Consider the following 22,091-nt stretch of genomic DNA (forward strand, 5'->3'; position numbering starts at 1 on the left):
TGCAGAGGCCTGCACCCTGGAATGTCCTTTCACTCCCTGAGGTTTTGTTCTCCTGATCCCTGAGTACATCCCAGAACACGGTGGGGCCCTAGCAGGGGAGAGGTAGGGAAGCATGTGTTGTTCATCCGGGGACCTTGTTAGGCAAATCAGATTAAGGAACAGGCTTTCAGTGGTGGGTGCAAGCTTGGGAGTGATGAGTGTGCAGGTGTGTGTGGGAAGAGCGATGGGGATGGGGTCAGCCCCAGCCACCAAGAAGACTTTAACTGCATCCACCCATCCCAGCAGCCTCCCTGGGTGAGTGCCTTCAGGGTGCAGGTCCTGTTTTACACATGGAATTGAATCAGAGTGGGACACTGCCTTGCCTTAGAGAGGTCACACTTCTTCTCCTTCTTCTTCTTCTGCTTTTTTTTTTTTTTTTTTTCTTTTAATTTGCAACAGATTCTCACTCTGTTGCCCAGGCTGGAGTGCAGTGGTGTGACCTTGGCTCACTGCAACCTCTGCCTCCCAGGTTCGAGCAATTTTCCTGCCTCAGCCTCCTCGGTAGGGTAGCTGGGATGATAGGCACGCATTACCATGGCTGGCTAATTGTTGTATTTTAGTTTCACCATATTGGCCAGGCTAGTCCCAGTCTCCTGGCCTCAAGCGATCTGCCTGCCTCAGCCTCTCAAAGTGCTGTGACTACAGGCGTGAGCCACCACTCCGGGCAAAAGGTCACAATTCATGCCACGTGGGTGGCAGCCACTCAGACAGCACCCCAGCCGGCGCTGGGAGTGAGGGGTGCTCAGTGTCCTAGGAAGGCAGAGGGCTGCATGAGAGGTTCTGGGAGGAAGGACTGGAGGAGGATTTGAGATTTTCACCTGAGCAGCTGGGTGGATGGAGGGGCTGTTCACAGAGAATCACAAGAATGTGAATGAGCAGGTTAGGGCACTAATAAAGCACTCTGTGTTGGCCTGTGGAAAATTTGAGATGCTTCCCTGCGTCCAGGTGGAGCTTTGGGAAAGGTCAGGGCTGGGCATCTGATGGGATGGATGTCTCTGGCAGGCAGCCGAGCATGTGGATGGTTTGTGAAGCCCGGAAGAGCAAGAGATTTCTTGTGGCAGTGCCCACTGCAAATGGAAGGGCATTTGGCCTGAGTCCAGACATATACAAGTTGGGCAGAGAAGGGGGTGGGTCCCTGGGACCCACCGAGGAGCAGCTATGGGAGTACAGGGAAACCAAGGGTGTGGGGTCACATGAAGCAGGAAGCTCAAATAAGATGAGGAAAGAGGTTTTAAAGACGATCAGGTCTGGGGACAGTGGTTCATGCCTGTAATCCCAACACTTTGGGAGGCTGAGGCGAGAGGATAGCCTGAGGCCAGGAGTTTGAGACCAGCCTGGGCAACATAGGGAGACCCCATTTCTATAAATAAATAAATACCATTGGTACTTGGCATTTCAGGCGGGGAACAGCAAACACATGAAAGCTCTGTGGCAGGAAAGGGAAGTGATTAGTGCTCGCTCCTGGTTCGTTTATCAGACCTTAAAGAGATGCAGAGACATTTCAGGTACTCCTTGGCCGAGCTCCTTCAGGGAAGGCCTAGGTTCGCCTCTACTTCCCATCTATTAATTTTTTTTTTTTTTTTTTTGAGACGGAGTCTCATTCTGTCGCCCAGGCTGGAGCACATGCAGTGGCACCATCTCAGCTCACTGCAACCTCTACCTCCCTGGTTCAAACGATTTCTCCTGCCTCAGCCTTCCCAGTAGCTGCAACCACAGATACGCGCCACCACGATCGGCTAAGTTTCTGTATTTTTAGCAGAGATGGGGTTTCATCTTGTTGGCCAGGCTGGTTTCGAACTCCTGGCCTCAAGTAATCCACCTGCCTCGGCCCCACAAAGTGCTGGGATTACAGGCGCCAGCCACCGCGCCCGGCCCTACTTCACTCCTAACACCCACCATACGTGCTTCCAAATGTTTGCTGAATGACAAGGTGAACGAGTGAATGGGACTACGTGACTTCGGGCAGCAGGCAATCCTATTCCTTGGACCTCAGTTTCCCTTTTTGTAAAGCAAGCCTGTCTCTCGCTCTCTGTCCTAAAAGCCTGAGTTCTGGGCTTGAGATGAGCGCGTCCTGTACAGTAGACTCCAGGTGGACGTTGAGCTGGGTCTTCCAGGAGGCCAGGATCCGGCCAGCTCTTGGGTCCGGTCCTCCCGCGGGACCCCGCACGCCCAGTCCCAGCGCCGCCCCGCCCAACCTCCCTTTGTTCCCCCAGGCCCCACCTTCTCCGCGCAGCTGGCTCCCCCTTGGCCGGGGGGCGGGCCCTGGGCGCCCGGCTCCGCTGGGGGCGGGGCGGCGGGCGGCGGGCGGGGCCGTGTGCACCTGCAGGGTGTGTTTCCGGGCCGCAGCCCCGCGCCAGCTGCAGCTCCTTGATCCGAGCCGGATCCTGAGCGGGCAACACGGGCTGAAGCGGCGCGGCGGCGGCCCCGCCCTGGGGCTCCATTGTTGAGGCTGCGGTGGCTCTGTCGGCTGCTCAGCTGCGCTCCAGTCGGCCCAGGCGCCGCGGCGAGGAGCTAGGGCTGCGAGGCGGCGGCCTGAGGTGAGACGGCGCCATGGGCGACGGGGTCTCCAGACCGGGTGGGCGTCTCTGCCCCGGGTGTGGCGGCTCCGAGCTCGGCTCCGCAGGGTCCGAGCTCCGCTCCGCAGGGTCCGAGGTCGGGATCCGGGGTCCTTGCGCCTGGGCTTTGTCTCGGCCCCGTGTGGCACCGGGGGCTTCGCGCCTGCTGCGATACCGCGTGGGCCCGCGCGGGGAGTCCCGGTTGCCCTGCGGGTGGGGGCCGGTCCCCACTGCTCCCCGGCTCCCCGCGTCTGCCGCGGAGTGGACTGCATGGACCCGGGCGCGGGCTTCTGCCCCGTACCCCGCAGGGTGGCTGGTCCCCGCGTGCGGCAGAGGGGGCCCTGCGAGGACCCACTCGTGGGGCGGGGTACGGGTCACCGCGAGTGGGAGACTCCGCCGCCCTCCCCGCCCTCCCCGCCTTCCCTCGCAGCGAGACTGCTTCGCCAACTCACTGAGGGGACTGCGTGGAGGTTGCAGTGAGTGAAATGGCTGCAGTGCACCCCAGCCTGGGCCATAGAGTGAGACTTCCTCTCAAAACAAAAACAAAAACAATGTACTGGGTCTACCTCCGGCTCTGGAATTTTCCTGGAAGGCCTTCTCTTCTGGGCTTCATTTTTCTCACTTTTGAGGATCGTAAACTACATAATTTCCAAGAATTTTTGCCCTACAGCTTTAATTCTTTCAAGCAAATACAGCAGAGAAAAATTCTCTTCCCCGCAATGGTGTAAATAATGGACGCCTTTGAAAATGTGGATTCTAAAGTGGAAGTTCTTTTTCTTCTTCCCCTTTGTTTCCTTTTAAACGAGTTTAGTTACATGAGTATATACTTTATCTCAGACTTAAGGACAAGTATCTATGATGAAAACTTAAGTAACTTTTTGGCAATATCTTGCATATTCTTCACAATTGTGTTTTATGTGCAGCATCTTCCCTATATCCAGTTGATTTGTTTTTTTCTCATTAATGGAGTTGTTGAGCTCAGAACTTTTCAGGAGCATTTTGTTGATCTTTTAAGTGTCATGTGAAATATGTTCCAATTTAACATTTTATTTTGTTGACTAAAATGGGAGTAAATGGAAACTTGAGAGTGCCTTGAGTAGATGTACTTGGCTTGTGTAATGGTTTGAAGCATAGTTGAAAATTACCACTTGTTGCCAGGTGTGGTGGCTCACACCTGTAATCCCAACACTTGGGGAGGGCAAGACAGGCAGATCACGAGGTTAGAAGATGGCTAATCTGGCTCATACAGTGAAACCCCGTCTTCACTAAAAATACCCCGTCTCCACTAAAAATACAAAAACTTAGCTGAGTGTGGTGGCACACGCCTGTAGTCCCAGCTACTCGGGAGGCTGAGGCAGGGGAATCACTTGAACCCGGGAGGTGGAGGTTGCAGTGAGCGGAGATTGCACCACTGCACTCCAGCCTGGGCGACAGAGTGAGACTCCATCTCAAAAAAAAAAAAAAAAAAAAAAAAAAAAAAATGCACTTGTAAAAAATTGCATCACATGTTGAATGACCTATAAAGGAGCTACAATTCTAAGGTATATGGTAATTAATTCTTTAAAATAGGCCGGTTGCTGTGGTTTACACCTGTAATGCCAGCGCTTTGGGAGGCTGAGGAGCGAGGATCACTTGAGCCCAAGATTAGAAGCTGCAGTGAGCTATAATCATGCCACTGCACTCCAGTCTGTGTGACGGAGTGAAACCCTTTCTCTAAAAAATAAAAAGGTAAATAAATAATTTAAAAATAAAATACCAAGCTCCTTTCCAATTTACCTGTTTGGTAAGGTGGGAATTTGATGTGTTTGAGTTTCTTAAAACCATGTGTCTCTGTAGAAAGGAGACACAATTTTCTCTGCTATTCCTAGTTATTTGGATGATTATAGGGATTAAAAATAGACATTTGGTCAAGTCTTGAGCTACTGAATTACAATTTTTGCTTCGCTCAGTAGGATTTTGCCTTTATTTTGATTTGCATTCTTAGATTAGGAAAATATCTTTGTTATATGCCCCATACACTTTGTTCTTTTGGGGAATCTGATCTTAGGAGAGGGCTTCAAAACGCGACCAGATTTTCTTTATTGTTTTCTAGATTTTATTAATGTCTTAATAAAACTTAACTAGTTAATGCTGCTTCTATGTCGAAGTATTTTTCATTTAGAGTAGGCTTGATTTTTATATGGATTAAATGAAAGGAAGTCTCTCACGGAAGGGGACATATGGGTATGGAGAAGACAGAGGGTGTGTGTGTATATATATATATATATATATATATATATATTTTTGTTTGTTTGTTTGTTTGTTTGTTTGTTTTGGAGACAGAGTTTTGCTCTGTTGCCCAGGCTGGAGTACAGTGGCAGGATCTCGGATCACTGCAAGCTCCGCCTCCTGGGTTCACTCCATTCTCCTACCTCAGCCTCCCAAACAGCTGGGACTATAGGGGCCTCCCACCACGCCTGGCTAATTTTTTGTATTTTCAGTAGAAACAGGATTTCACTGTGCTAGCCAGGATGGTCTCCATCTCCTGACTTCGTGATCTGCCCGCCTCAGCCTTCCAGAGTGCTGGGGATTACAGGTGTGAGCCACTGCCTGTGGCCGACAGAGGATTTATTTCTGAGCTCTATATTTCAGAGTTCTTTTCTCTAGCCCTGGCCTGGGTCCCAAACAGGGAACTTAATTCACTCTATCACTGAAGTATACTCTTGCTTTGATGCCATTGGTATGTTGTCCTAGAGATTTGCTGTGGCTGCTAGGAGTGTTTCAGAGTTAAGAACTGATGCAACCTCTCTTTTGTCAGATTTTGAGTCTATAAACCATCTTGTTTCCTTTAGCGTTATCTCCCTGGAACTGGAAGGTCAGAGATGAAGTTTTCTTAGATTATAAGTCTCAGCCTTTGCTATCTACCTTCGTCTGTCTCCCATATCACCTGCTGTTTTTTTCCCCGTTTTTCATTTTAATGTTTTTATTGGATAGGTGTCTATTATTGCAGGCTACCTCAAAACATTTTTGGATATTGACAGGATATCAGTATGAATAATATGTAAAAGATAACTTATTCTAGTTCTTTTGAGCAGAGGATTTGGTTTCGATATGTGGCCCTATTAAAACTTTTGTTAAGCCCAAGTACTTGCTGAACTTCAGTTCCCTTACCTATAAAATGGAGTTAGTTGTTAGTAATACCTGTTCTGCCTAACTCAGGAGATTGTTTTGAGGATCAAACGAAATTATGAATGTAATGGAATTTTGTAAATTTTAAATGAAATATTGTATTACCTAAGATTTTTTTTTAAACGCCATATTAAGAATGGAATGAATCTGGGTTTTCCTTTGAAATCTCAAATGTTTAATGTACAGAGAAGTTTTAATGTGTCTGTTGGGGAGCTTCATTAGGATTGTTTTCTATCTTTAATTGGCCAGTATTGTTTTATATGTTAGCATTTTTGGGGAACATCAAAATTTGTGTTTCAGTTATCATTAATATTTTACAAAGTTATTGAATGTGCGTGATTAGTCTTTAACAATCTCTTCAATTATTTACATTCCCATGTAAAAAAAAAATGCAGTAATGAAGGTTCATGTAAATAACATTCCCATGCCTTAATGAAGCATAATTTCTTGACATTGCAGTTTCTAAGTGCCCTGTCTTGAGGTTGGGAAGGCTAAAGGGCAGTCAGACGTCAAGGTCAGCAAAGCGTCACCTTTGACATTTGAAATCCAGCAGCAGGTATCACAGTGAACCCCATCCCAGCAACCAGGAAGATTCTCTGTCCTGCCTCTCCTCCAGCCACCTCAGAATCTGTGTCTGCGGTGTTGGTCCTGCTTTCCTCTCTCTCCTCTGCCTTTTCTTTCTCTTCACCAACTTCTACCGAGTGCCTCTGATGTCCCAGACAGTGGCAGTGGGAGTACGAAGGCTAATAAACCCGGCCCTGGTCCTCAAAGAATTGATGTTTTCTGTGCAGATATTAAGTGACACTGTCATACATAGTGTTGACAAACATTGATACAGATTTCCTGTGAAGTGCAGAAGCACCATCCTAGAAGCAGAGATGCAGAGGCAGCACTGGTGACTCACACATGGAGAGCTGGAGTTCTTGGTCTAGTGGGATAAACTGACTTGGACATCATTTCAGTGCAGCGGAGTGAGTGCTGGGACGGGCTCCCTCGGGGCATCTGGGGCTGGGTTTGTCTGGTGTTTAGTCTCCTGCCTGGTACTTAGAGTTTGTCAGTAAGATGAGCATTGGGAGGTTTCTAAGTGAAAGGAAAGTCAATCACTTACCTGAAACTTAAAATTTGTAGGTGTTCTGGGCCATTTATAATTCACTGAATCTGTTTTGTCAGAACAAGTCTATCATCTATTGTTTTGGATGGAGTGTGGCCAGCCCTGCCTTGCGATGTGAGGAAATCAGTAAACACTTGTCAAGTGTCAACACCGTGCCAGACACTCTTCTAGGGGTTTCCACGTAAACCACTATTCATTTCTGTTGCTGCTTTACCACATTTCCACAAATTTTGTGGCTTAAAATAATTGAAATTGTATCATCTCACAGTTTTTTGGGGCACCCACTGTTCTGACGTGGGTGTCACTGGGCAAAAATCATAATGTGGGCTGAGCTGCATTCCTCACTGGAGAATTGTTTCCAAGCGCTTTTGGCCAAATATAGTTCCTTGTGGTTGCAGGACTGAGGTGTCTGTTCCCTTGCTGGCCATCTGTTGAGGGCTGCCCTCAGCTCCTGAGGCCTCTATCTGGTCTTTGCACGTGGTCCCATCAGCTCAGGACTAGCTAACCCAGGGACCTGGTCAGGCTCTTCAGTTCCCCTGTGTGCATTTCTCTTCTTGCACTTGGAGAAAGTTCTATGCCCTATTTTAAAATATTTTTTTGAGATGGAGTCTCGCACTGTTGCCCAGGCTGGAGTGCAGTAGCATGATCTCAGCTCACTGCAACCTCTACCTCTCGGGTTTAAGTGATTCTCCTGCTTCAGCCTCCTGAGTAGCTGGGACTACAGGTGCCCGCCAGGATGTCCAACTAATTTTTGTATTTTTAGTAGAGATGGGGTTTCACCATTTTAGCCAGGATGGTCTCCATCTCTTAATCTCATGATCTGCCTGCCTTAGCCTCCCAAAGTCCGGAGATTACAGGTGTGAGCCACCTCGCCTGGCCAGTTCTATGCTCTTAGAGGCTCATAGGATTAGATTGGACCTCCCTGGATAGCCCAAGATACTCCTCCTAAGGACTTTGGCAAAGCCCTTTTGCTGCGTGATATAGTCACAGGTCTCGCGGGTTGGAATCTCCCACCACAGTTACCAATCCACTTACTACAGCAGCCTGGGAGGTGCTTTTCATTACCTCTGGTTAACAGATACCAATTTTTTTTTTTTTTTTCAAATTGGCAGGAACATGAAGATCCTTCTTTTTTTTTTTTGAGACGGAGTCTCATCCTCTTGCCCGGGCTGAAGTGTAGTGGTGCAGTCTTGGCTCACCACAACTTCCACCTCCCGGGTTCAGGCAGTTCTCCTGCCTCAGCCTCCTAAGTAGCTGGGACCACAGGCACGTGCCACCAAGCCTGGCTAATTTTTTTATTTTTAGTACAGACAGGGTTTCAGTATGTTGACCAGGCTGGTCACAAACTCCTGACCTCGTGATCCGCCCACCTTGGCCTCCCAAAGTGCTGGGATTACAGGCGTGAGCGACCACACCCAGCCATGAAGATCCTTCTTAAATGAAAAAACCGTTCCTCTGACTTGATGTGAGGCTGTTGGTGAGACTGATAGCAGTGGAGACAGGTCCATCAGAAATGGAGCTAAACTTTGTGTTCTGGAGTATTTTGATGGCCTGCCCTGATCATGTAAGTTTTGCTAAGAAGTCATTAGAGTAATTCCTCTACTGGAAGAAACACCCATATGGGGAATTTGGGACCTTGCCTTTTCAAGTTTTACACAAAGGACTCCTCATAGTCGCAAAGTACATGATTCCAGGTCCATTTCTAGAATGGAAACAGCTGCATCCACCCAACAGCGATTCACATTCCTGAGTTTGAGAGAATCCGATTGTCTCAGGCTGAAGCCAAAAGCCCAATAAACAATGTTTGTACCTTTATTCATAGTTAGGAATTAGGTGCATCCTGTGGTCAAGAAAACAACTGATGGTGGTCACCAAGTAGTTTAAGACCAAGCAGGACCTCATTTTATCATGTAGGTGTTTTTGATTTTCTTAACGAAATTTTTATTTTCCTGTGCAATAAATGACAAGCTCTGACTTGAAATAAATTTCCTTTAATAAACCAGAATCTAGGGCCGGGCGCGGTGGCTCACGCCTGTAATCCCAGACTTTGGGAGACCGAGCAGGGTGGATCACGAGGTCAGTAGATTGAGACCATCCTGGCTTTGGGGAAACCCTACCTCTACTAAAAATACAAAAAATTAGCCGGGCATGGTGGCGGGCTCCTGTAGCCCCAGGTACTCGGAAGGCTGAGGCAGGAAAATGGCGTGAACCTGGGAGGCAGAGCTTGCAGTGAGCGGAGATCACGCCACTGCACTCCAGCCTGGGCGACAAAGTGAGACTCTGTCTCAAAAAAAGGAAAAAAAAAAAAAACAACCCAGAATCTATAATCCTAAGGTTTTTAACCTGGCTTTCAGAACTTTATGAAGTCCCCAAAATCCTGTGCAACAATTTTGTGTGTATGCATCCATGTGTGTTTATGGGGAGACGATTTATAGCTCTCCATAGTTTTTCAAAGTGGTTGGATTACAAAAAATTTTAGAATACACCACTTTGGCCTGGTGTGGTGGCTCACACCTGTAATTCTAGCACTTAGGGAGGCTGAGGCAGTAGGATCCACTGAGGTCAGCAGTTTAAGACCAGCAACATAGTGAGACCTCCACCTCTACCAAAAAAAAAAAAAAAGAAAAGAAAAAAAAGAAAGAATGCTGGGCGTGGTGGTGCACACCTGTGGTTCTAGCTGCTCGAGAGTTGATCACCTGATCCCAATAATTTGAGGCTGTAGTAAGTTAGAATTACACCACCGCACTCTAGCCCAGGCAACAGAGCAAGACCCTCTCTCAAACAAAAACACAAAACCATATCACTTAATATACTATTGTTGTTGGTCAAGTATCAGATTTTGTTTAAAAACTAAAAACTTTTTTTTTTTTTTTTTTTTTGAGATGGAGTCTCGCTCTGTTGCCCAGGCTGGAGTGCAGTGGCATGGTCTCAGCTCACTGCAAGCTCCGCCTTCCAGGTTCACACCATTCTCCTGCCTCAACCTCCTGAGTAGCTGGGACTACAGGCACCTGCCACCACGCCCGGCTAATATTTTGTATTTCTAGTAGAGACGGGGTTTCACCGTGTTAGCCAGGATGGTCTTGATCTCCTGACCTCGTGATCCGCCCACCTTGGCTTCCCAAAGTGCTGGGATTACAGGTAAATGCTCATTTTTAGCAAAGTTGTACAGACCTACAGCTCTAAGAGTCAGAAATTAACAAGGCTTAGGACAAAACCCAGCAATCCCCTACCTTACCCTTCTCCACTCTGATCCCTGGTCCCTGGAGGTTACTGTGTTTATGTTTTAGCTCGTTCTTCCAGATTGTGTGAAAGACAGGGAGATGTCTTACTGTGGAAGACAAAGATTCAGGCTGCTTACCTTCCCCGCTCCTCCAGTTCCCCATGTTTTTCTCCCCCATCCTCTCAGTATAATTATTGTGATAGTGAGGCCAGCCACAGTGGCTCGTCACTTATCCCAGATTTTTGGGAGGCCGAGGCGGGGAGATCACTTGAGGCCAGGAGTTGAAGGCCAGCCTGGCCAACACAGTGAAACCCCATCTCTACTAAAAAATACAAAAATTAGTCAGTTGTAGTGTTGCACACCTATAGTTCCAGCTACTCAGGAGGATGAGGCACAAGAATTGCTTGAACCTGAGAGGTGGAGGTTGCAGTGAGCTGAGATCGCACCATAAGCTGAGATCGCACCACTGCACTCCAACCTGGGCAACAGAGGTAGACTCTGTCTCAAAAAAAATTATTGTGATAGTGGGATACATAGTACAATAGTGTATATATTTAGTATTCTTCCTGGTTTTTGGCCCACAGCTTCTAAAACCCTTGTAATTTCCTGAGTGATAGGAACATCATTGGTTATAATATTTGGTCTTAGGTTTCAATACCTGATACAAGAGCTTCTAAGACTTTTGGAATCTCTGGGGTGATAGGAGTGTCTTTTGTATGATAATGAGATGACAGGTGGCTTCGGCCCCTAGACAGGTTCAGGATCAGGGCTGGTTGCCAGAAAGATGAGTCATGATTATAGAGTTGGACACGTCAGCCCCACCCCTACCTCTGGGAGGGGAGACGAGACAGGCTGGAGATTGAGCTAGTCACGGGTAGCCAATGACTTAATCATGTTGATGTTATGAAAACTCCATAAAACCCTCTAAACACTGGGTTTGGGGAGCTTCTGGTTTGGTGAAGTCATTTGGTGCTGGGAAGGTGGCACTTCCAGGGACGGCATGGGAGCCCCGACCTCTCTGCCCCGTGGTGTGCCCTGTGCCTCTCTTGCATTTGGCTGTTCCCGTGTTCTCTTCTTTGTAATAAACCAATAAGAGTAAGTAACTGCCAAGCACTTTGCGTCTGTCACCTCACTTACTTTTTCAGCAACACTGTGTGGCAGATAATGTCCTCATTTTGCCAGTGACAAAATGAGACTGATGCATTGAGTAACTTGCTCAAGATCACATAATAAGTGGAATTCAAGCTCTGACTCCGAAGCCTGTGCTTTTAACCGGCATGCTGCATACGCGGTCTCTTTATTTGTTAGGAGTTTCGGTGTCTCTAGGGCCTGACACCAAGTTGACCGTTGTGGCCTAGAGCTGTTATAACGGAGCTTTTAGCGGCCCTGCTGAGAACAGAGCCAGCACCTCCGGATTGGCAGGGCAGGGGCTGTTCCTGCTGGGAGCTGCAGGTCACTCCCTGTAGCCCTTGGCTGATCTTGCTCATCCACTCCATCCCTCATTCAGTAGTTCCTGAGTGCGGCCTCTGTGCGGAGGAGAAGAAGGCAGCCTTCCAGCCCAGGTGGGGCCTGCAGGTACACACAGGGAGATGCAGCTGCGCACTGAGCTGGCTGTAGGCTGGGACAGCGTGGCTCCAGAGGTGGCAATAGAATGCTCTGGGACTGCAGAGGGAACACGTGCTTGTGAAAGGGAGGAAGGGGCAGGCACCGCAGAGGAGGTGTACTTGAGTTGGACTTTGAGGGAGGAGTTGGATTTCCACAGTGGAACCGAGCAGCTGAGGCTTTCTCAGCAGCTGAAGATTACAGCCAGCCAGCCTCAAATGTTCAGCTTTTCCTGAATTCCCTTTTTTAAGACAGTGCAGTAAGTTTTCCACAGAGATAAAGCGGTCACCTCCATGTCATTCATGTTCTGCGAATCCTGTGTGTAGTTTTCGATGCTTAGCAGATGGGAGCAACCTGGGCCATAAGAGAAGAGCCTGTGTGTCCACTTGTTTGGACATCAGTCAGGTGTGGCACAGGGCAGTGATCACTGCCTTCCCCTGAGGAACTCAGTTGTACTTTTATGTGGAGAGGACAAAGAAAGCTGTTGTACAGGGGGCAGGAGACATTTCACCTGTAAAGCAAGGCACAAAATACATAGTCTGTGCCCTGCATGAGAAACCTAGCAGAACTGTGTGCTGATTCCCACCCTTGCCTCCCCTCCTGAGAGCGAACCGTCCATTGTACCATGGCGGAGGGCATTTCTGAAGCCTCTGCAATCGGAGTGATCTGTTACTTGCCCATTGAGCCTTAGGGGCAGCAACCAGGTGGTGTGGCTGAAACACAGGCCTTGGCCAGACGTGGTTGGTCATGTTGGTTCTGCCACTGATTGTGAATTACAAAACCTTGGAGAAGTCATTGTCTTTGTCTGTGCCTCTCATGTAAGATGGGGAACACTGTGGCCATTGCAGAAAAGCAGATAGGTGGAGCGAGTATGAAGTGCTTTGTGTGTGTGTGTCATACGGTGAATGAAATGGCACTGATTGACATTATTGATAGTAATAACAGGTTTAATTCAGGAATAAAACTGGTAAAGTAGGCCAGGTGCGGTGACTCACGCGTGTAATCCCAGCATTTTGGGAGGCCAAGGCGGGCGTATCATGAGGTCAGGAGTTTGAGACCAGCCTGGCCAGTACGGTGAAACCCCATCTTTACTAAAAATACAAAAATTAGCTGGGTGTGGTGGTAGTCCTGGGTGCGCCTGTAGTCCTAGCTACTTGAGAGGCTGAAGCAGGAGAATCGTTTGAACCCTGGAGGTGGAGGTTTCAGTGAGCCGAGATGGTGTCACTGCACTCCAGCCTGGGTAGAGAGTGAAACGCTGTCTCAAAAAAAAAAAAACCTGGTAAAGTATTTTACCCAGCCTAGGTACATGTGGTAGAGCCAAATGAAAGCTTAGAAAAAGATGACTTGAGAACTAGCTGAGCAGAGGAATCAGGCGGGATGTGTTGTTACTGAGTAAGTGAAATTTGCACCTGCTTTCTCCCAGGCTTTGCTGAGTTGTGTACAACAGAGAGGTCAGGTGTTGGGGGCAGTGGACCGGTTGAAGAATGCATTGCTATTATGTGAGGAACATTGGGCTTTGAAAAAGCAGAACTGGATCCACGTTCTTGCCTGGTGACTCTAACTATCATCTAGTTTGTAAAGGGGATTGCAGTTCACTGAAAAATTCTTATGACAGTGGGGAAAGGATTGGGGCGTCTGCATTGGTGTGTGTAATATAGGTCAGATGAAAGAGCATTTAGGCTGGAGGGAGACTTTTCATCTCTATAACTTTCACAGAACAATTCCATCTTCCATGATGTGAAGATTTTTGAGTCAAAACTACACTGTTCTGCTATGTGTGTTGGGGCAAATTTATACATACAATTTGCTTAAATATTTCAGATGATACAAGAATATACGTGTAGCATAAAAAGCTGAAATTTGCATTCCCCCTTCTCTAGAAGTAACCATTGTGAATAGTTAAGTCTGCATTCCAGCTATTTTGTGTATTATAAATACGCTGTGAATACATGAGTGTATATATACATATACGTTACAGAAACACATTTTTAGAGATGGAATATTGCTGTGTTGCCCATACTAGTCTCAAACTCCTGGGCTCAAGTGATCCTCTCGCCTCAGCCTCCCAAAGTTTTGGAATTACAGGCATGAGCCACCGTGCATGGCCTGCATGAATATATTTACTAATTGCTAAGTTACTCTGTTCAATACGTGTATTGAAGTCCCCCATGTGCCAAGCATTGTTCTGAATACCTTATATGCACGAATTCACTTAACTTTGAGAGCAGCTCTATTATTGTGGCCCTTTTACAGTGAGGAAACGGAACCACAGAGAGGCTGGGGACGTTGTCTAACATCACACAGCCAGCGCTGTTGGAATTGAGGATGGAACCCAGACAGCTGGCTTCAGATCTCTTAGCTCTTATCATAGATGGCACACCCAAACCTTAGGGCCGCCTCCCAAGCCTTGCGTGAGCTCTGCCTGAGCTCTGCGAGAGCTGTGTATGTGAGGCTTCTTTCCTCTTTAAGAACACAAGTCTTGGAATTGTCCCAGACCCTGGTAGGACCCCTTGAGGACCAAAATCAGGGATTCTTCCAGCCTGCCCCAAGGCCGGATCTCTGATTTAGCTACTTGGAAGGTAGACGTGGAAGAGAGTAATTTTGCCAGAACAAAAAGTCAGGATGGCTGGGCTGACTCGGCCAGATGCGGTGGCTCATGTCTGTAATCCCAGCACTTTGGGAGGCCGAGGCAGGTGGATCACCTGAGGTCGGGAGTTCGAGAGCAGCCTGGCCAACAAGTAGAAACTCCGTCTCTACTAAAAATATAAAAATTAGCTGGGCGTGGTGGTGGGCGCCTGTAACCCCAGCTACCAGGGAGGCTGAGCCAGGAGAATTGTTTGAACCTGGGAGGCAGAGGTGGCAGTGAGCTAAGATTGCACCACTCCACTCCAGCGTTGGTGACAGAGTGAGACTCCATCTCAAAAAAAAAAAAAATGAAAAGAGGGAAAGGGAATGGCTGGGCTGGCTCATTCTAGGGAAGAGACCCTACAGCAGCCGTAGGACCTTGGCCACTTGGGTGGAAAAGAAGGAAGGAAAAACTTCACCTAGGGCGGTGACCTGGACTGCAGAAACCACACTAAACAGTCCACGTCCTGGAGCCTGGCCACCCCGTTTGCTTCTCTTCTCCTTGGGTAGCGGGTGTGGGGAGCTTTCTACCCTGGAGGCTGAGCAGCGCAGCTTCTAATGAGGGTAGGCGTTTGTCTGTCCCTGGGAATACAGACAGCATTCTCATAACCAGCCCAAATCCTCCTGAACAGCTTTTTGTAGGGCGGGGCGGGGCAGAAGGTCATTTTGACTCATAGGTACCTTTTCCACTTTCGCTGCTGATAACTGTGTTACAGGTTAAAATTTTGTTTTTGATACTGAAGAGGGCTTAAGAGAGTGAGCTATTATGGCACATCTAAGTCTGCTAAAATAGAACCACGGGGTAGTGTAGGAAAATCTCTTCTAAATTATGGATCATACATGGTGAACGTTAGAAGCCATGTGTACCTCAGTTGAAAAATGAAAACATGTCTTGTATTTGGGTGACCCTGGTAAGTCTGGATCCCACTGTGCCTTGTGTGAACACCAGTTGCTGAGGTATAGGGATCAACAGGCTTTTTCTGGACATCTTGTGCTTCTCCCTTGGGGTAAAGTGGGGCGGTAGTAGGAGCGCACAGCTGTTGGGCCCCTAATATTTGTCAGCTGTTTTACATGTGGGATTCCATTGAATGCAATCTTAGAGGTAAAATTATTTTACTGAAGATGAAGATAGAGGCTTAGACAAGTTAAGAAAATTGTTCAAGGTCCCGTTTTTTTTTTTTTTTTTTGAAACAGAGTTTTGCTCTTCTTGTCCAGGCTGGAGTGCAATGGCGCGATCTCGGCTCACCACAACCTCTGCTTCCCAGGTTCAAGTGATTCTCCTGCCTCAGCCTCCGGAGTAGCTGGGAAGACAGGCATGTGCCACCACGCCAGGCTGATTTCGTATTTTTAGTAGGGATGGGGTTTTTCCATGTTGGTTAGGCTGGTCTTGAACTCCCAGCCTTGGGTGATCCGCCCAACTCAGCCTCCCAAAGTGCTGGGATTACAGGTGTGAGCCACCACACCTGGCCAAGGCCATGTAATTTAAGTGGAAAAATGAAGTACTTGATGAACTCAGAAGTTTGACTTCAAGGCCCTTGATCTTTCCATAACACGTGGTTCCTTCCCTGGTTGGTGGGGAGTGACTGAGGAACTCAAGGAAGCTGTGTTTTGTGGAAAGAGGACCTGAGGGGTGTACGGTCTTTCCAGGCTTGGAATCTGCCATGTTGGGCTTCTGAATTGTATAGCTTGGCCATATGGAGAGAAGCCCCTCATTTAAGACTTATTCTTTGGGGGAAATAAAGGAAGACTGCCCACATGAGACAGGCAGAGGCAACTTTCTCAGAGCTGCTGTGGCAATGGAGTCGACACCGTCACTTGCGTGTGGCAGAGACTGACATGGCAGTGAGTGGCGGATGAGGAGTGGGGAAGCTTCAGGATGGAAAAGAACGGCTCCCAGTGGAGGCTGTTTTGGGGGCTGTAGGCGGCTGTGCAGAAGTGGGGTGTTTTATGTGATTGGTTAGGGGCATATATGGCTTTCTCTGAATTATCCTAACTGGAAATAGGGGCCAAAATTAGGGTGGCTGTCAGTTTTGAGTCAAATCCTGGCCACGTGGGACAGAGTCGTGGTTTAGTTTCTGGGTTGTGGAGAGAGAGCAGTCTGGCTTCCTGTCTGATGTGCTAGCCTGGCTGGCCTCCTGGCTGTTGACTGTAGATAGGGGATTGGTTTCCCGGGTGGGCAGCTACCGGTTGTGGTCTGAGTTCTGTCTTTATACATATGATCAGGCATGGTCTGTTTGTATATTCAGTCCCTCATTTTTCTGGTCAGTAAAAATATCAAATGACAAATTGGATACATTGGGAACTTTTTAGATGTCTGTGTCCCCTGAAGGAAGTTTTCACGTTCACATTTAATCAGAATGAATATAAACAATTGGGCCATTTATCTTGAAGGTATAAAATAGGAAATCTTCAACAATACTACCTCGGCGCCGTTGCCTGTCTGTCCATCGTTAGGGAATGTGTTTTTATCCCCCGCTGGCTCATCGTCCACCGGTTTGTGGTTGATCCACTTCTCTATACGTCTTGTCTTGTGTGCATCTCATTGTTTGCTAGTGTTAGCTTTCCCCTTCATCAGTGTAGTTTATTTGTGTAGCCTCTGTTGGTAGGAAGTTATTTGTGGAATTTGTGAATGGAAGGGACCTTAGAGGTCTGCTAGATCAGCCCAGTGATTTTCAAGATAAACGGAAATACAGGGAAATGTTCCAGCTTCTTTGGTGGCAAAACCAGGAATAGAAAGCAGTGTTCTTTGTGCCGCAATGTCATTGGAAGACAACTCAATGTGGGCCTAAAATGCAGAGTAGCTAACTTTCATTTATCTCTGCTTCTGACTCTTGTTATCAGACATTTTAAATTGACCTTAATGTATTAGCAGAAATATGAAAAGTCCTGACTTGTTTACATATAAGGTACTTCTTCGCCTACTCATTTGGTTGCTTTTTTCAACAGGATTGAAAAGACATTGTTATAAAGTGAATGTTTATGTCTCCTCCAGATTCTTGTACTGGAGCCCTAACTGCCAGTGTGATGGCATTAGGGGATAGGACCTTTGGGAGATGATTAGGGTTAGATGAGGTCATGAGCGTGGGCCCTGGTCTGACAGGATTAGTGCCCTTAGAAGAAAAGAAACCAGGCTGGGTGTGGTGGCTCACACCTGTAATCCTAGCACTTTGGGAGGCTGAGGTGGGCAGATCACGAGGTCAGGAAATTGAGACCATCCTGAAACCCTGTTTCTACTAAAAATATGAAAATTAGTTGGGTGTGGTGGCATGTACCTGTAATCCCAGCTACTCGGGAGGCTGAGGCAGGAGAGTTGCTTGAACCAGGGAGTCAGAGGTTGCAGTGAGCTGAGAATGTGCCACTGCACTCCAGCCTGGTGACAGAGTGGAGACTCTGTCTCAAAAAAAAAAAGAGAAAGCAGAGAGCTCCCACTGCCCTGGTGTGAGGAAACAAGAAGAAAGGTGACTGCCTGCAAGCCAGGAAGAGGTCCCTGTCTCGGAACTGAGTTGGCCGACACCTTGATCTTGGACTTCCAGCCTCCAGAGCTGTGAGAAATAAACTAATGTTTAAACCACACAGTCTACGGTGTTTTTTATGGTATTTGCCTATGGTATTATGGCCATGTGATTTGACTGATACAGAGATGGTTCCAGAATACTGTAGCCTGTATTTAACTTGGTGATGCCATGAAAATAAATGTGGCAGTTCATTCCTTTATATAAAGACAGCGCTGTGAGCCCAGGGCGTTTGCTCATGTCTTAGTTGAGTCTTGTCTTCTTATAACAGCTTCCTAATTTCTCTTTTCCTCTTTGAACTTATATTATATATCTGGATTAAATCATATACGGTATGATTTTATACTTTATGTCTCTACAAACGTTTAGTGATTTTATTTCATTTTGTTTTATTTTTGAGACATGCCCTTGCTCTGTTGCTCAGGCTGGAATGCAGGCATGCCATCACAGCTCACGGTAACCCTAAATTCCTGGGCTCAAGTGATCCTCCCACCTCAGCCTCTTGAGTAGCTGGGACTACAGGTGTACTATCCTGCCTAGCTAATTTTTAAATTTTTTGTAAGGACGAAGTCTTGCTGTGTTGTCCAGAGTGGTTTCAAACTCCTGGCCTCAAGCAGTCCTCTCACCTCAGCCTCTCAAGGCACTGGATTACAGGCATGAACTGCCACAGCCAGCCCAGTGATTTTTCATTGTTAAGATCAAGGACGGGTTCCCTGGCTTGGCATTCAAGGCTCATGATCCGGGAGTGATACGGAAGTTTGGGTTTCAGTGTTTCCATTCCCGCCATCAGCCTTGCACCCCAGCTTGTTGCCTAAGCCCTGTTCTGAAGCCCAGCCTGAGAGCTGCACTTAGAATTTAGACCTTCTCATCTCTTCATCTTCTTCGCCTATGTTCTTATCTCCATCTGGGACATCATCTCCACACTTCTGCCTCTTTATATCTTCTCCATCCTTCAAGACTTGAAATACTCACTTCTTTTACATGATCCCTGCTCTGACATCCAAGGTAGAATTAATCTTTCTTCCTTTGAACTCTGATAGTGATTAAAATTTTTCATCCTTTAATTATGCAGCAGTCCTGTGTGTTAGATATTATTATTATTTCCCCAGTTTTTCATAGTTACTTTGAAAATATTTACTGTAGTCATATATTTTGAATATGTAATATGAGCGACATTCAAAAGGTCCTGGAGAGTGAAAGGCAGTCCTGCTCTCATCACTGCTCTGTGACCACTGTTGTCAGTTTTGTTTGTTTGTTTGCTTGTATGTTTTTCCAAGATGGAGTCTTGCTCTGTCACCAGGCTGGCGTGACCTCAGCTCTTTTTAAAAACACAGATGTTGGCATAAGATAAATACTGTTCTCTACCAGTTCCAACTCCTGAGTTCAAGCGATTCTCCTGCCTCAACCTCCTGAGTAGCTGGGACTACAGGCGTGCGCCACCATGCCCAGATTATTTTTGTATTTTTAGTAGAGACAGGGTTTCACCATGTTGGCCACGATGGTCTGGATATCTTAGCCTCGTGATCCACCTGCCTCAGCCTCTCAAAGTGCTGGGATTACACGTGTGAGCGACTGCGCCCAGCCTATGTATCTTCTTTTTAAAAACACAGATGTCGGCTTAAGATAAATACTGTTCTCCACCAGTTCCTCACTGGTAAATATTTAGGTTGTTCCCAACCGTTTGGATTAATCAGTGCTGAGTTGTACGTAATTCTTGCATATTTGCGTGAATATGTTCATAGGATGCATTGCTAGAAATGGAATTGTGGGATCCACGGTTCTGCACATTTTAAATGTTGATGGGTGTTGCTCGATTCCCTTCCGTTAGGGCCATACCGTTATCTCACTGTCAATGTGTAAGGGCGCCTATTTCTATTTCCTTGCCAACAGTTTCTTCTGAGCTATTTTGTTTGACATCACACACACACACAAATAGACCGCTTGTTCCAAAAACATGGGCGTTTTACATTTCTACTTAAAGTGTGTGCACACTGACTGAAGTTCTGTGTTGCAGTGATATGTGCTGCTAGGATTGTGGCTCTGTTTCGAATTTGCTAGCCAGGCTACGGCTTTCCAGTCAGGTATTTTTTGTTTGGTTCATGTTGTTGCTGCCGTTGGGCTGGAGTAACCTGTGTGAATTTCCCTCTACTGCCCAACCAGATTTCCTTTCCGGTGGACGGGCTTAGTGTCTCATCCGGCAGCCCTGTTTCCTGGTGATCTGGGCCGAGTGTCTCATCCGGCAGCCCTGTTTCCTGGTGACCTGGGCCGAGTGTCTCATCCGGCAGCCCTGTTTCCTAGTGATCTCGGCTGAGTGGCTCCATGAGAAGTTGCACCCATATTCTCCAGTAGTGCATCTTTTTACAGCAAGCAAAACATTTTCACCACGTTTCTAGCGGGACAGGCACTAGCTCTTTTCTGGGCATCAGGAGACCTGGCTTTGTTCTGGTTCAAGCAACAGCTGGTAAGTTACCAAAGACAAGTCACATCTGGCCCCTGGTCCTTTGCTTTATAAGTAGAATCACAGTCCGAGTGGGCATCACTGCCCTGGTCTCTGCGGTGCTGAGTGTTGTGGGGATGATAGCTAAGTGTCCGGGTGCATTTCCACCACTAGGGGATTACAGGCCAGCCAAAGACACAGGAGGAAAGCTAACAGCCCCGGGCAGGTACACAGAACCAGAGGAGTTTGAAAGGGTGGTTCCAAGCTCCTTGGTGTGATTGATGTGATAACAATAAACATTTTATCTCTAAGTCTTGGGCCATAGGACCAAGAGAAGAGAGAGCTGGTGTTGAGTTGTAGTGAGAGGTGTGTGGTTCGTGTGCTTGCTGAGCCTGGCTGGGACTCAATTCCATTGAGTCCCATTCCATTTTACCTTCTGTTTCTACCTTTTTCATGCTCCTGCTTGTTTCTCCAGAAAAAAATTGCAATAAATTCCTTTCAAAAACTTTACAAAAGCCATAGATGCTTATTGAAAATAGTTCAAATGATTTGGAAGACAGAAAGATGGTGAGTGTTTTTCTGTTGTGTGTTTGGATGAATGTGTCTTTGGGGTAGTCACTATTAACACTGGGTGTATTTCCTTCCAGATCTTTTCCAGTGTACCTACAAAGATACATGTACACATTGTAAAAAACAAAATAGTACCTGATACACATTGAGTCCCCCTACTCCCACTCCGCAGTCTACATGGACATCCTTTCATGGTGATACGATGAGACTTGATCGACTCCTTTTGTTCGCTGTAGTACTAGGTAATAATAGCTACAGATAACTCACCTTCAGTGGGCTTTTACCATATGACAGGGTCTGTGCTCCAGGCAGGCTACATGAAGTGGGTCTTAAGGCTTTTTACAACAATGCTATGGGTGAACACAGTAATTGTTAACATTTTGCAAGTGATAGAATTGCAGTAGAGAGAAGCAAAGCTGCGTGCTCAAACTCATGGCACGATTCCCGCGGGAGAGAGAGAACACTTTTAAAACAATTGTTGTTATAATCAGGTGATTTATGATCATTTCAAGAAATAGTGCATTCAGTGAATACATTTCAGGGTCTGGTACAGTCTGGGAGCTGGTCCTGGAAATGCACTGGGCTAGAGGTAAGGGAGCTGTCCATTGGCCCTGGGCCCCTAGTTCAAGGAGGGAGGTCCCGGGGAGAGGGGGCATGGGGAGGAGGTCTCTGAACAAACCTTGCAACATTCATTTCGGCTGAGTCTGGTCCGAGGTCTGGGTCTTGCCATGTACACTTTTCAGAGATACTTGGTTTTGATTTTTATCATGGCTCACCTGAGCAGCCATGGTTTCAAACTGCCTGGAGATGTGGTCTGGCAGGCCACTGCTATGCCCATCCTTCCTGCTCCTGCAGGAGGGGAGTCATCCTGGACTAGAGGACTTCGCCTGTAATCAGCTGTCTCGTAATAAGTGGATTTGATGCTGGTTTCGCTAGGTCAGGAAATTTCCCATTTGGAAGGAAAACTGATACTTGTTTTTGGGTTTTGCTGAGGAGCCACAGGGTTTAGAGGAGGGACTGGAAGCTTGTTGAGACACACGTGAGTGCACTCAAACATCTTCCATGAAACGTGGAAATAAAGACAGTGTTCCAGAGAGGTCCCTGGCTTTGGGATATAAATATTTCTGTGACAGAATGGCACTGGATTTCTGCTGTATTTTTTTCTCTGCTATTTTGGCAAGTTTTATTTGGGTGTGTGTCTCCTGTACAGAAGGTATGACATCCGTTTTTGCCACCAAGGGTTTACAGCGGT

At 47.1% G+C, this 22,091-nt stretch overlaps 1 long non-coding RNA gene across 4 annotated transcripts; it reads left to right on the forward strand.

The window, feature by feature from the left end:
* Positions 1-2,368: 2,368 nt before the first annotated feature.
* LOC141407560 (uncharacterized) lies at positions 2,369-20,968 on the forward strand. 4 transcript variants are annotated; one of them, XR_012417077.1, is made up of 3 exons: positions 2,369-2,576; positions 19,993-20,293; positions 20,917-20,968. It is a non-coding gene; the product is annotated as an uncharacterized lncRNA (long non-coding RNA). The 4 variants fall into 4 exon arrangements; XR_012417078.1 differs by lacking the exons at positions 19,993-20,293; positions 20,917-20,968 and adding exons at positions 4,164-4,322; positions 5,426-6,612; XR_012417076.1 differs by having other exon boundaries at positions 19,993-20,968.
* Positions 20,969-22,091: the final 1,123 nt, after the last annotated feature.

Source organism: Macaca fascicularis, chromosome 8, assembly GCF_037993035.2.
Source record: "Macaca fascicularis isolate 582-1 chromosome 8, T2T-MFA8v1.1".
NCBI lineage: Eukaryota > Metazoa > Chordata > Mammalia > Primates > Cercopithecidae > Macaca > Macaca fascicularis.